This window comes from Carlito syrichta, unplaced genomic scaffold (genome assembly GCF_000164805.1).
Source record: "Carlito syrichta isolate Samal-C Ts95f unplaced genomic scaffold, Tarsius_syrichta-2.0.1 Scaffold303245, whole genome shotgun sequence".
Classification (NCBI taxonomy): Eukaryota; Metazoa; Chordata; class Mammalia; order Primates; family Tarsiidae; genus Carlito; species Carlito syrichta.
Genome location: NW_007247341.1, coordinates 353,118 through 367,546, shown reverse-complemented (window position 1 = coordinate 367,546; position 14,429 = coordinate 353,118). Strand labels below are relative to the sequence as shown.

General features: G+C 46.5%; 1 protein-coding gene across 1 annotated transcript in view; it reads left to right on the top strand.

The window, feature by feature from the left end:
- The first annotated feature begins 8 nt into the window (after window positions 1-8).
- PTCH1 (patched 1) overlaps window positions 9-14,429 on the top strand; it is a 58,989-nt gene continuing 44,568 nt past the window's right edge. The window contains exon 1 of the mRNA XM_008058198.2: window positions 9-78. The gene's annotated coding sequence lies outside the window, so the exon portion shown is untranslated. The remainder of the gene's footprint in view (window positions 79-14,429) is intronic.

Sequence of the window (14,429 nt, the reverse complement as noted above, 5' to 3'; positions counted from 1 at the left end):
GCCTGCGGAGGCGGCGGCGTGTGTGGTCCTGTTTTTGGACAGCTTTCAACTCTGGGGGAAAAAAACATTTGTCTCAAGGTACAAAAAAAGGGGGGCCGGGGGGAAGAGGAGCTGAAAAAAATGGCAAAGCACAGACTGGAACGCATGTTTGCAAAGTAGATTAATGTTTCCTCGCGGGTGGGGGCTTTTTAAATGGAATTATTCTGGGGGCAGGCTGCATTTTGCAGGCAAAGAAAAGAAATGTGTTTTCAGAACGCGGGTTTGAAGGGAGGGGCCCGAGGAGCTCTCAAAGGGATTGTGCCGGTCCTTTATCCACGTTCCTCGATTTGGGGGTTCTTGAGGCCTTTCTTAGAAAAGCAACTGCAGATTTAAAATGCGTGTTTTTTTCCTCATAGACAGAAAGATTTTACATAACTTTGGTGATGCAGGGGTTTTTTATTTTTTAATTTTTTTCCTCCTGTTGGTGGTTTCTTAATTGTCTTTTTGAAAAGGAACTAAATCCTGAGACTTGGAAGCATTTTAATCCCTAAACACTGCTTTGGACATTTCTTGCCTTACAAGAGGTTAGGGTAGGGGAACGTTGAGGTAATTACGTAGATATTTATATATATATATATATATCTGGAGTATTCCTAAGGAAACCTGCCCAAGACACAATTTGGAAGCTGAAGAGTTACGTGCATAATTGCTTCGGTGATCCCTTTCAGGATGCTGTGGGACTAAGCTTGGGGAATATTTTGTTGATCTTGCCTTGTTTATGAAGATTCAGCTTGCAGTGTCTTTAGTTGAGTATTTAGTTGAGAAGTGACAATTAAAATAATAGTCCAAATGATTAAGACAAGAAAACATCCTTGCCTTAAGTAGCTTGGCAATTAATACAAAAGTGTTCTTTGGATCCAGTCCATAGAGTAATTTACCTCAGTTCAGTGCTTCAGTGTCATTGGCACATAAAAAGAAGGGTTTTATCAAGTACCTATTGTGCTCCTAGGCAACAAGTTTCCTGAACACCTATGATGTCCCTAGCACTGTGAGGCACCGTAAGGGGCACTGCACAAACCCAAGCACTTGAAACAACTAGAATTCAGTGCATTCAGACTACATGTGGATTCACAGTAGAAATGGACTGTAAACGTTAAATGGAAAAAAAAAAAAAAGCTTCCTTGGAGGTGGTGAGGCACACTGGGAGGCAGGGAACCTGCAGAAAGAGAGGAGGAAGGGGGGGCATTTCAGGAGAGGGGAGAGTGGTCCGCACCAGCTGGCCTGGTGTGATTGGCTAGCCGGTGGGGGAGTCACCATAGGTTCTAGGATGAACACAGGAAGGTCTTGCCTTGCCCATATGTTCACTTGCCTCCGCTTGGGCCAGCCCGTATCTGTTTCTGGTCGACGATGATGACAAGAGATGACTCTGTGTTGTTTTGAGCAAGAGTTTTCAGTAGACTTTTAACAAGTTTAAGAGAGGTCATGTGATTTATTTTCTTAGCATCGGCTATTTCTAGAAATAGCTGTGTTTCCGTATAACAAAACTCATTTCAAGTCCTGGAGGGAGGAGAAACATGCTTCACATCAACAGTCACTGTGGGGACTCCCACCAAAGTGGTGAGAGGAAGCAGTTTGGGTTGTGCTTTTTCCCCAGTGGACAGAATGAAGGACATAGCTTGAGACGACATTCACTGTTCCTCCTTTTGGCCTGTGAGCTCTTTCCTCGTTTCTTCTTTGGCAGTTTCATCATTGCTCACCGGTTCTTGGGCCAGATTTTATTTACTCGATACTAATACCATCACTCACTGAGCCACTGCCACGAACCAGGCATTTATTATACAGTATCCCATGGCTTACCACCCAGCAAAGTAGCTGGCTGTTGTTATCCTTATCCTATTTTTATAACAGAATGCCTTGTGTGATGTTTTCGTGTCTAATAATCATCGTCTCGTTTCGCAGATGAGAAACTAGCAACTAGAAACTCTGTGTCTCTCCGTGTCAACTTTGCCTACTAATGACTTGAGTCACTTGGTTTCCCGTTGCCTTGGCCTTGATTTTGCACGCATCCATTCATTGATTTACTTGTGCTAGATTCTCCCCCTGCAGAAGCAGCAATAATTTCATCGATGCAGGTGAACCTAACCAGGAGGGCTGCCATACTATTTTATCGTTTTAATCTCAATTCAAAGCAGCAGTTACTGTGAGGTAATCTTGTTTATGACATAGTGAACTTAGTATTCACACAAGCAGTAAGCAGTATGAGCATTTGCTTTCAGAAGCTAAAAATTCCCTGCTGTCCTGGACTTCATTAGGAAGTCCTAGAATTGAAATGATTAACAGCTCCAATTTTAGGTTCAGTCTGTGCGCCTTACATAAATTAATCCTCACTATCAGCACAGAAGTCTATCAGTAGTAGCTTTCTTAGTAGGGCCTTAAAGATTCTGGACGTGACCATTTATGTGAACTAGGCATGAACTGAGCGCTTGCTACATAAATAAGCCAAATGGATTGCGTATTTCCCGAGTTAAAAATCAACAGAAGAGAGGAAAGTGAGACTTTAGGAGGTCAGGGATACTGAGTGACAGGAAAAATGCTGTTTCTCCTATGATTAGAAAAATGTCATGTATGTATATAGCATGAATTTCCATCCAGTTGTCTTTGTATCTGTGTGCGTCCGTGTGTATGTACATAGTCTTATTCTGCGTATCCTCCTATCTGCCAAAATAATGTTAGTGCTATCTTTTTAAAAGTCTGTCCACAAATTAAAGGGATCCTGTTGATAGGCTTGATATCTTTGAATTGGAATATATTGGCCACAACATGTAGACCAATCTATGCTAGATAAAGAAGAGTTTGTGTGTGTGTGTGTGTGTGTGTGTGTGTGTGTGTGTGTGTGTGTGTGTTGAGGCATTGGGGCTAAAATTCTTTCATTCTGCTGTTAAAATGTTCATGCAACGATTGCCTTTTAAGAAACTGTCAGTTATCTGTTTGACGCCAGCTTGGGTTTTAGAGGCATGGCATTTGCAAGTCAAAAATGTCAAATCTAGCTCACTTGTGAGTGAAGAGGTTTGTTTAAAAATAATGGCGAATGGTGTAGTGGACATCTGCTATTACAGAAACACATGATGGTGGCGCCAAGGTGGGGGAGAGACTGATTGTCATTTAAAGATAAAAACATTCGTTCAGCACATGTTCTCCGTGCCTGCTCTGCACCAGGCGCTGCGTGAAGCCCCAGCGAGATGTCGGTGACAAACCACAGGCCGTGCCCTCCGGGGACCTCCATCCAAACATCCAGCAAGCACACGGACCGGTGTGCGGGTGGTTGACATGCAGAGCGGCAGTGCCAAGATGGCAGGGAGATCAGGGATACCTTCCAGGGAGGAAGCCCGAGCCAGGCACAGGGGCCAGAGAGCTGGAGACAGAGGGGCAGTCCAGGCAGAAGGAACAGCATGGGCAAAGGTTTAGAGAACAGGAGTGTGGCCTTCCTGGGAGGCAGCCAGTGCCTCCCTTTCGTGGTTATTGAGCTTGAGGCAGGAGCCTGGGGCCTTGAGAGGTTGAGAGGGCAAGTCCTTCATGTGCTTGACTGGAGGCTGCCTGCTCTTTCTCCTGACCATTCTTTGCCAGTCTCGTGATTTGTGCTGGTGGACTTGGCCCCTAGTGTCTGCGTAGAACCACAAGTGCTTCCACCTGTATTTCACCCTTTCGGGCACCGGAGGAAACTGGTTTATTTTTACTCTTGCTTCTTTCTCTGTTGGCATTTCCCTGTTTAGCAGTTTTATCCTCCTGTCTCCCTCAGCATCTACTTGCTTTCCTATCAAACCCCCTCCAGACCTCTTTCACATACAAGTTTGTTGTCAAGATTCCCCAGTGACAGAACTTTCATTTATCTCTTGGAACTTTTTGTTTCTTCTAAAAGCTTGCCCAGTTCCTGGCCTCCTTTTCTGCAAAGGGTAACAGCCTTGAAATGAATCCATATTGCCTTGGTGTTTGGTTGTTAACATTGTAGGCGGCCAGCATCGAGGGAGGAGGGTGCACATTGTGACTTTTTTTTTTAATGAAAAGTACATGAATTTTGATGCGTAGAAGTGTTTTCAAGCTTGTATCTCACTAGCATTATGCCTTCAGTGTCTTCAGTTGAACTCGGGCAGTTGGTTGTGGAAGATAATTGAGTTTTACCACCCCGTCATTTGGGGCTGGGTTATCCTTTGTTGTGAGGGGCTGCCCTGTGCATGGTAGGGTGTTTAGCAATATCCCTGGCCTCTACCCAGTAGATGCCAGTAGTACCCTCCCCGTGGTGACAACGAAAATGTTTCCAGTCATTGCCAAATATCCCTGGAGGGTGGGACTACAGAATTGTCCCAGCTGAGAACCAGTAGTTGAGGTGATAGATCAAGAGATTTCTGTTGGAAGACCCAGGCTGTGCAGATAGAAGATTTTTATTATGGCGGAGTCATAGCTACAAATGTATCACCATAGATGTAAGAGTTTTCATCTTTTTATGATGCTCTCCCATCCCATCCCTATATTTCCTGACCCAGATAACTAATTATTTTTCATGCTAGTAATTAACAATTTTTTATTTTTCTCAGAACAGTATAAAGTATCAAAAAACACCATGACAAGTCAAGGAGGAAAGAGACCATGGAAGAGAGGAAAATATTTTTATTTGAGTACTTTTTTAAAGAGATGAAAATATTTTTATTTGAGTACTTTTTTAAAGTGGGGTCACTAATTTTGCAAAAATACCTGGTTATACCTCACCCACAAGAGGCTGAAGGCTTTAGAAGGTAACTTTTTTTTTTTCTAGAGACAGGGTCTTGCTATGTTGCCTAGACTGGTCTTGAACTCCTGGGCTCAAGCAGTCTTCCTGTTTCGGCCTCCCAAAGTGCTGGGATTACAGGCATGAGCCACTGCGCCCAGTCAGAAGGTGACTTTTTTTTTTTTTATTTTTTTTGAGTCGGAGTCTCACTCTGTCGCCCAGGCTGGAGTGCGGAGGCACGCTCACAGCCACCACAACCTCAGCCTGCTGGGCTTAGGCAATCCTTCCACCTCAGCCTTCCAAGTAGCTGGAACTACAGGCAGATGTGCTACCATGCCCGGGTTTAGAAGGTAACTTTTTTTTTTTTTTTTTTTTTGGAGTCGGAGTTTCACTTTGTCACCCAGGCTGGAGTGCAGTGGCACCATCATGGCTACTGCAGTCTCAACCTCCTGGGCTCAGGTGATCCTTCCACTTCAGCCTCCCAAGTAGCTGAGACTATAGGAACACGCTACCATACCCAGCTAATTTTTTCATTTATTGAAGAGACAGGATCTCACCAAGTTGCCCAGACTGGTCTTGGATCCCTGGGCTCAGGCAATCCTCTCATTTCCACCTCTCGAAGTGCTGGGATTACAAGTGTGAGCCACCACACCTGGCATTCCAGAAGGTGACTTTTTAAAAAGCTTTAATAGAAGACACCACTGGCCTTTTTTCATATGGAAATAACTCTTCCTTTCAGAAAAGCACAGCTAGTACATTAGCTCTTTGGTGGTGGTCTATCACAAACCACATTTCCCTGAAGACCCCTTATGGAGAAGAACCTAGGGACAGCAAGGGACTGAGGCCCCCCCTAGCCAGAAAGGCCACATGGGCTGTGTTTCTACTGCTCTTCCCAAGGTGATCGCCTGGTGTCCGCTCTCTGGGTCTGTCACTGGGAGCCTTTCACAAGGGACACAAAGACAATGACGTGCAGCTTGCTTCTGCTCCCTGGACCCCATCCATGCTTTACAATGAAGAACATATTTATTTAGGTGGGTATTTATTAGACTTCACTAGTGGGCACACACATTCAGGTGGAAACAGTAGTAGTCCTTTTCTATTTGGAGAAAAACAACTGAAAAAATGAGATGCTACCAAGAATTGTTTTGAAAATAACAAGTAGTCCGAGCATGGTGGCTCATACCTGCCATCCCGGCACTTTGGGAGGTCAAGACGGAAGGATTGTTTAAGCCCAGGAGTTCGAGACCAGACTGGGCAGCATAGCAAGACCTCATCTCTATGCAAAAATTTTTTAAAAATTAGTCAAGCATGTGGCATATGCCTGTAGTCTCAGCTACTCGAGAGGCTGAGGCGGAAGGATCACCTGAACCCAGGAGGTTGAGGCTATGGTGACCTGTGATCATGCCACTGCTCTCCAGCCTGGGCAACAGAGTGAGACCCCAACTCAAAATAAAAATAACAAGTAGCCTCAGGTGCCCTCTCACGGGGCAGTTGGCCCTGCGCATCCTCTGTATCTGTTTGTTGCCCGCCATTCTTGACCCTTCAACAAGTTTCTAGGCCAGGATAGGCAGTGGCGTGTTTCAGATCCATATAACGCCGCTCGGAGGTTCCAGAAGATGACAGCTTCCAGATGTATGAACTGCCTGATCCGTTTGTTTAGATTATGCGCCCCAGCTGATGCCGAGATTAATGCTGGCTGGACAAGCTATGGGAGATTTGTCTGGTTTCCACAATGCCATGTTTATATTTCATTTGGGTCTCTCCTTCAAAGCTGACCTGCCTGTGACCCCTGGAGCTCTGTCCACTTGGGGCAAGCTGCAACTTGTCTGCCCTTGCCCTCCTCCTTGTCTCAGGGTAGGGGGGCTCACGGTTCTGCAGAGAAAGGGGCTGCCTCCCACTTCACCCGTGTCCGCTGTCTGCCCAGATTTAGCCCTTGAAGAGTATTCTGTTCTATTCCGCGTGGAGATATTATAAAATTATTTTAAAGGGGAGCAGTTTTAATGGAAGCTACTTTGCATCGAATATTTTAACTCCGAGCACTATTTGGCACTAAGTAGTGGAAAGAAAAAGTTAAAGGAATTCCAGCCATGGAAGACAGCCTAAATAATAGCCATACCTGTATCGTTCCCTATCATAATACTATTCCCGTTGTCCCTCACTGGTCCCCACAACCTCTGCTGCGTCCCTGTCCCTCCCGCCCTTTCTCCACCCGCCCTCTCCTGAACCGCCCACGCCATTTCCTCCTGAGCGGATCCCAGGAGTTACTAGTGTGAAATCGGAAATGGTAGTGAGTCTGGTTCATCACAAACTGAGAGGAGGGAATTTTAAAGTATATCATTTCAGCCAAGCTGTGGGAGACCACGGGCACCCTCAGCTTTGTCTTGGTTGGGGCTATTTCAGGACCAAACTCTTGATGGATTCTTGTCAGCAGAAGATGCAATTCCCCTGCTGAAGAATCACGATCTTTTTTGTGACCTGCAAGTTAGCTTCAGGATCCACTGACAAGGTTTTTCAATCCAAACCAAACCCCCAAAGAGAGTAGGGAACAAGTCTTGTTCCCCCGTGCTTACTGTGACATATGAACGATGGAAGAACTGGGTTGTGCAGCGTTTCGGAGACAGCAAGTGACACACAAACCATGACATACCCTCCCAGGCATCCCACTTCAGGCTTTCCCTGGTTGGAACTCCCACCGCAGCCAATGGGAATATGGAGCTTGAGTAGAGACCGAAGAGGACGGATTTCCTGATCCAAATCTTGGCTGACTTTGTAGCCTCAGATGGTTCCATCCTCATGAGAGGTCTTGGTTGACATCCCAGAGAGCAGCGGGCTCTGCTGGCGCGGGCATGTCTGCTTGTGCAGGAGGAAGTTCTGCGGGATTTTCTCAGTGGGAACATTCCTTGAATACACAGATGTAATCAGGGTCATCAAAATATAAACACTCCTATTCCTATTCCCATCTTTGCTTCCAACCTTTGCATGTGGATGCTTTATAATACTAGATTTTTTTCTCTTAAGTTGAATGTAGGGTGATTCTTTTTTTCTTTACACTGCAGCGTCTGATTTTTTCCTACATAAATCCTTTAACCAGGCTAGATAGAAAGACTCAGCCTTGCAAAGCAGTAGGACGGTGCCCCTGAGAAAGCACTTGACTGTTAGGGAAGATCTTGGGAGTTTGGTATACAGAAAGATGCATCTCATCCTCGGGCCCTTCAGGAAAGACTGTAACTGTTGTGTTTTATTTGGGGTTTGAAGCAGAGTTGGAAAAACAGCTGTCCCGTGTTAGGGAAACGGTATTGTCGGTGGGCAGTCAGGTACTTGCTAATGAATGGCAAGTTTGTTGTTGGAGAGATTTATAATGTGAAGGCAGGACCTTATTTCTCATCCAGAAACCCAGGTGTGAGTTGGCCCAAACAGTCCACACTGCAGTGGGTCCCCTAATGCCACGGGCTTTGAAGGCGAGGCTAGTGAAAAGCAAGTCCCCCTACCACAGCACAAGCTTTGTTTATTATTGTTGGGATACATGAAAAGGAGCAGAAGGCTTACCCAATGGAGCGACCAAGATGGTTTTCCGTTATTAATGAGACATATACAAAAGTAAGCAAAAAGAACTGGAAATGGCCTTTGTTAAGTCAGTGTGCTTGATTTCTTTCCCCTTAAATCATTGCTCAAGGGCTTCTGGCCCCTAGCTCAGGAATCCTGCCCAAAAATGCCAGATGTATTACACAGTCAAGTATTGCAATGTAAACACCGCTCCGTGCCACGAGTCAGGGTGGTCCATCTCCTCCTACTGAAGAAGAGCAGGAGAGTGAGAGGGACAGAGGGGGTGAACCCTGCTTTGCAGTGAGCCCAGTCGTGGTCTGTGGTCACGCCATTTGTGTTTGGGAGTGTACGGTGAAAATCTTGAATGACAAAACTCAGAAGAGCAATCTGACTGGGAAGCCCAAGAGAGCAAGATGTGGCTTGGGTAGTGTCAGATCAGTTTATGAAATGTGGAACAAGATGTGGAGGAGCAGGTTTTGGGAAGAAAGCTCCCACCATGCAGCATCTTCAGGTCACTGGGCCATCTTCTTCCTCTGCTAGCAGTTCAGGGAAAGGTGAGCTTGAGCCGGGCAGAGAAGGCCTGAGCTTTCTCCACAGCCTCCTCGAGGGAGGGGAGAGAGGGGAGCCCATGGGGGTTGGTGCACCTTCTGTGTGTAAGTGAAGGTGGATTGCAAAGCTGTGGTGGTGTTTTGTGGCACTGAGGGGTAGCTTTCGCTAGGTGGCGAGATAAATGGCCTTGCAGTCTACTTTTCTGAATGTCTGAATTTCCGAAGTAAGAATGATGATGCTCTGCTAACGACGGAGGGGAGGAAGGAATTGGGCCCTTGGGGCCACCCTCCAGTAGAATGCGTTTTCTAATGCTGCCAGCAAATAAAGGAAATTGGAACACCTTGACATTTTCTATCCGTCCAAGTAACTTAACCAAGCAGTCCTAAATTCAGGGTTTTTTGGTTGTTTTTTTTTTTAATTAACATGAACATGTTTGGTGAGTTAGGAGGAAATAGGATTTTGGCTTGAATTTGGGGAATTGGCAAAATCCCTGCACTGATAGTCTCCTGATTTAAGAAATTTATTCTACAGAGTGATCAGAGAAAGCTGCTTTAAGAGGTTGTGACGACGAAAACAGGAATCTTGAGGTGAAGGAAGAAAATATGGGCTCCTTGACTGCCTCTCTCTCCCTGTCCCACCACTTTTTTCTTCTGTTTTGGATCCTCCCACCTACCCCACCCCCCACTCCCTGGTTTCCTCAGCTCCGTTAGTGGGAAACCAGCAACCTGCACCAAACAGACTTAAACATCACACAGCCTCTCTTTTCATCGAGGCTTTCCAAGAGAGAAAACAACAAAAGAATTTTTCCTAGCTGCCTAAGAAATTATTTCTTTCCCCTTACTTTCTTTTCCCTCACGAGGTTCACACATTGTTGTAATAAGTAAAAAATGATAAATATGATACCATCACTTTGGTCTGTACGTGAGCCAGAAAAAAAAAATTGCACATGTTTAATACCTTGCTTAATTGCAAACAAAGCTTGCAATTTGAGAGAATTGGGATTAGGGCTAAATATCTATTAACGGCTCTTTCTAGAGATTTGGGGAATAGGATGACCCTTCCTCTCCCCCCCCCTTTTTTTTTTAAATAGGCTACAGTTTCACATGGCTCCCAAAAGAAATCTCTCTCCCTTTTTGTTTCCCACACCAATTGATTTATCATTTTGCTTGCAAGCAGATCCAGAATGTTAGGGCAAGAACACACTCACTTTTTTCTCGTAACTTTTTTGTTGCGGACCGAAACCAGTTGACTTGAATAAATTTTTCTGAGGCCTGAATGTAGCCAGCAACGTGGAAAAATCTTGCCATTCAGGGCCGTCTGAATGTACATTTCAGCCACACAGTAAGCTGCATTGGTAGGCACTGGACTGCTAAATACAACCATTTTTCGCAGCAGCGAGTTAGACAGGTGATTAGCATAATTAGCACCGAGCAGCTATACATATGGTAATGCTGAGTGTGTAAATGCCAGCTGCGGTGTAAAATTTATGTCAGGGGTCGGCAGGGCTGTGCGAAAGTATTGTGTTCCAACTGCAGGTCAGGGCCGCCAAAGCTTACCTCCCTTTCTCTTGTTGGTGAATACGCCAAACAGAAGAGAAAGACAGAAATATAACAGATACGGCTTTGATGGAACAGCCCGGTTCTGTGCAAGAGGGCTTGCTCTATAAAACACACACACACACACACGCATGCACACACTCGCACACACTTGCAGAAATCCCATTACTTTCTCTACAAATTGTGCGTCGTCTACTTCATGCAGGGTCCAGATGAGTGGGGGGTGGGGTGGGTAAATGGGCCAAAGGATTTCCTGGGAGGAAAACTCGAGCCCCTGAAGTTGTAAACGGAATTAAAAGTGCTGTTCGGTTGGTCTCCCCATCTTCTTACTGCCTGCACCATTCCCTCCACATCTGTCCTACCCACATTGTTTTCCCTTGCCTTAGATGGGGAATCCCTGCTGGATGGGATGGTGTTGGTCCTTTAGAAGGGTAACTGGCTTCATCTTGGAGGCGTTAGCCTTGGACAAAATAGAAGGTTTCCGCAGTAAGGCTGTCTTCCCAAACTGCTTTGACTGGTCTTAGAAGGGGGCTGGACATTTTCTGCTGGGCTTTTTTGTTTTTCCTATGGGTAGCTGTATTCGTTTCCACTTCCCATCACTGTTGGACCCACTCAATTTTTCATAGATTTAAAAAAAAAAAGAAGTGCAAAGGTTTCTTGTTTGAAAGGAGGATAGTCCTGAGGGATTCTCACACTTTGAAGTGCACGATGGAGGAATTTATTGCTATGACGAGTGCATACATTTTGCGCTCAAAACAGTTTATCTCTGCCACGCCCCCGCCTACATCCCTCCACCCCCCTTTTGGGTTGGTGGCTATAAGGAGTGATGGTGTTGACAGAATATAGTTCACACCACACTGACCCGGTGATGAAACTTCCTCACGGCACCAGGGGGTCCTTATGTACCGGCCCCTAATCCAGCTAATCCTGATGGCAACAAAATCATGAAAGTGGCCCCCAATGACGTGCCTCTCCCTGCGCAGATGCAGAAGGAAGGAACCGTGCGGGAGATAAATCAGGCCAGCGTGGTGTTTCCCAAAGGCCAGGAAGCCTGCATGCGAAGGTGGGGTCTTGCATTGTCCTCTCCCCCGTGTGTGCTCAAGTGGGAGCCCAATGAAAAGAGGCCCGGGCTGCATAATGGCAGGAAGACTGTTCAGAGCTAGAAGTGATGTCAGCCCCACAGAAGCTGGGAGAAGGGAACCAGGCTTAATGCTATGCAACAGCTTGAATGCTGTGATGGAGAGCCCACTATGGAAGCACTGGGGTGTTGTTGTTTTTGTTTGACTTGCCTGCCTGCCTTCCTACCTTCCTTCCTTTTTTGACTTCAGGAGGGCTCAGCCTAGAACTTGGAGCTTGGCAGAAGCATGCCGTCTCGGTCCCCAGGCTCTGCTGTCTGCTGGAACGTTGCCTTTGAGCTGTTCCGTTTCACACCTCCCTGGGTGCTCACTTCCTGCAGAATGATGGGCCTTGGGTGCACACCTGTGTGCTTGGAGTCCTGGGGCATGCCCGTGAGGTTATGGGAGAACAGAGACAGCTCACAGCTTGGAAGGCATGCAGTTAGGGATGGGAGACATTGCCGCCTACGTCCTGCCAGAAGTCAGGAAAGTCCTTGGGCCTGTCTGAGGTGGGGTGGCGCACAGCCCTCCCTTGCCACTGCAGCAGGTGACCAATGGAGAAGAAGGGGCCTCCTGACAGATGCAGGGCCCTCTTGGGAGCTGGCGGGTCCGGGCGCTGCGACGGGCAGCAGGTCCCGTGTGGGCAGAGTGCTGGGCTGACCTGATTGTATCCGACAGGGCGAGTGGGTTGGCCTCGGGGAACGCCATTCAGCGGGAGCTGCCTGGGCAGAGCTGATAACAGATGGTACCTCGAGCAGCTGGCAGTGGGCGGGGAAGCTTGCGCAGGCGCAGTACGGATTCCTGCACTACCTGTAGGCTACCTGCTCTCCGCCCCTCTTGGGGCCCTGTGTGGACCGCGGGTGGGCGCGGCAGGCCCTGCTCGCCTCATGTTTTTGTGGTTGTCATCTCACTGGGCACATTGCACGGATGCTCATTCACTTTAGGCTGACTCTGGCCTTTTTCCCATGGCGAATCCCAAGGGTGCATTTTTTTTTTTTGAGACAGGGTCTCCCTCTGTCACCCAGGCTGGAGTGCAGTGGCATAGTTGTAGCTCACTGCAGCCTCGATTTCCTGCACTCAAGAGCTCCTCCTGCCTCAGCCTCCTGAGTAACTGGGACTCCGGGTGTGTGCCTGGTTTTTTGTTTTTTTTTTTTTAATTTTTTGTAGTCACAGGGTCTTGCTAGGTTGCCTAGGCTGGTTTTGAACTCCTGGACTCAAACAGTTCTTCCACCCAGGGCACAATCTTAAAAGGAGAAAAGCAGCCCAGAAACTCGAGCAGCAATTGGCTCATTCTAAATAAAAGAGATGGGGAGAAGAGTGACTGAAACTCACAGCTCGAGTTTTCAGCCAGTTGCCCAAATTACTGAATCCTCTCTTTTTTTATTTTAGAAGATGAATCAGTGCTAATAATTTTGCAAGCTACACCCTTTAGAGATGTGCATTTTTTCGCCCTCACAGTAACTAAATGCAACATTGAAAGAAGGGCTTGAAGCAACTAAAAAAAAAAAAAATCTCTGTAGAGGCTGTTAGATAATTCATGGGATTAATCAAATGCAAATGCAACGCTTACATATACACAGACCCCATTTTCCTAATTGGACACTGATTGGGTACTTTTCAGGCTGAAAGGGTCATTTGCTTTGACTGATTGACTTTTCGAGGCTTGGGGGGGAATTAATATCTTGTACAGATGACTGCCTGTTCCCTAGGCTCTGTATTGAGACTGTCCATTCATTTATTCATTTAACACTCTTGGTGAGCCACACCCCAGCTGTCCTTCCATGTTTCTCACACATAGAGGTGAGTGGACAGGAGGCCGTACCTTCCTTAAGGGACTTGGAATTTTGTGGGAAAAAACTTCGATTGGTCTACCAATCATCTTTGTGTAGATCACGATAGGCTTTTGTAAAAAGGTTTTTGTGTGAATGCCACAGACATTTCTTAAGCTCTACGCGAAAGGCTATGCTTAAAGAAGGGTATACCAGGGAACCATCTCTTGTCCGCAGCGGATTGGGATACTATTGGCCCAAAGGTATGGACCCCTGGGTCAAATGATTTCTCACCTTTGCCGGCTTTTCTTTGCTTTGGAAAACCCTGGTTAGCTTAATCTGGAGAAGAGAGGGTCAGCAGAACTTTGTGGGCCTGGCACAGCGGCTCATACCTGTAATTCCAGCACTTTGGGAGGCCAAGGTGGGAGGATTGCTTGAGGCCAGGAGTTTAAGACCAGCCTGGGCAACATAGCAAGACCCTGTCTCCACAAAGATAACAATAAAAAATTAGCAGGGCCCGGTAGTACATGCCGATAGTCCTAGCTACTTGGGAGACTGAGGCAGGAGGATGACTTGAGCCCAGGAGATCGAGACTGCAGTGAGCTTGATCATGCCACTGCACTCCAGACTAGGTGACAGAGTGGGACTCTGTCTCAAAAATTTAAAAAAAAAAAACAAAAGTAAAAACCTCCTTTTGCTGAAGGGATGGTTCTGCCTTTCAAATAAGTGGCTCAAGCCTTGGGTTTCAGGAGAACCCGATGGCAGAATTTGTGGGTAAAGAGGCTTAGGGCTGCTTGTTCTCTGTTTGCTCATCTCCAGCCCCTCTAAGACAGGCCGCTCTGGAGAACAGAAGAAAATGAGGCTTGTCCACTGCAGCCATCGGACTTACCGAATAAAACGATATCTCCTCGGCGGCTGGGAAAAATCTTGGTGGCCACATTGTCCTTTAGATGAAAATACGGATGATGTGTCATGTGTTACAATTTCATGCATTCTAAAAATTCTAGCTCTGAGCTTAATACAGGTTGAGTATCCCTTACCCCAGTGATTGAGACCAAAACTCTTTAGGATTTGGGATTTTTGGGGGGGAGCGGATTTGGGAATATTTACATGTACATAATGAGCTACCTGGAGAATGGAGCCCATGTCTGAATACAAA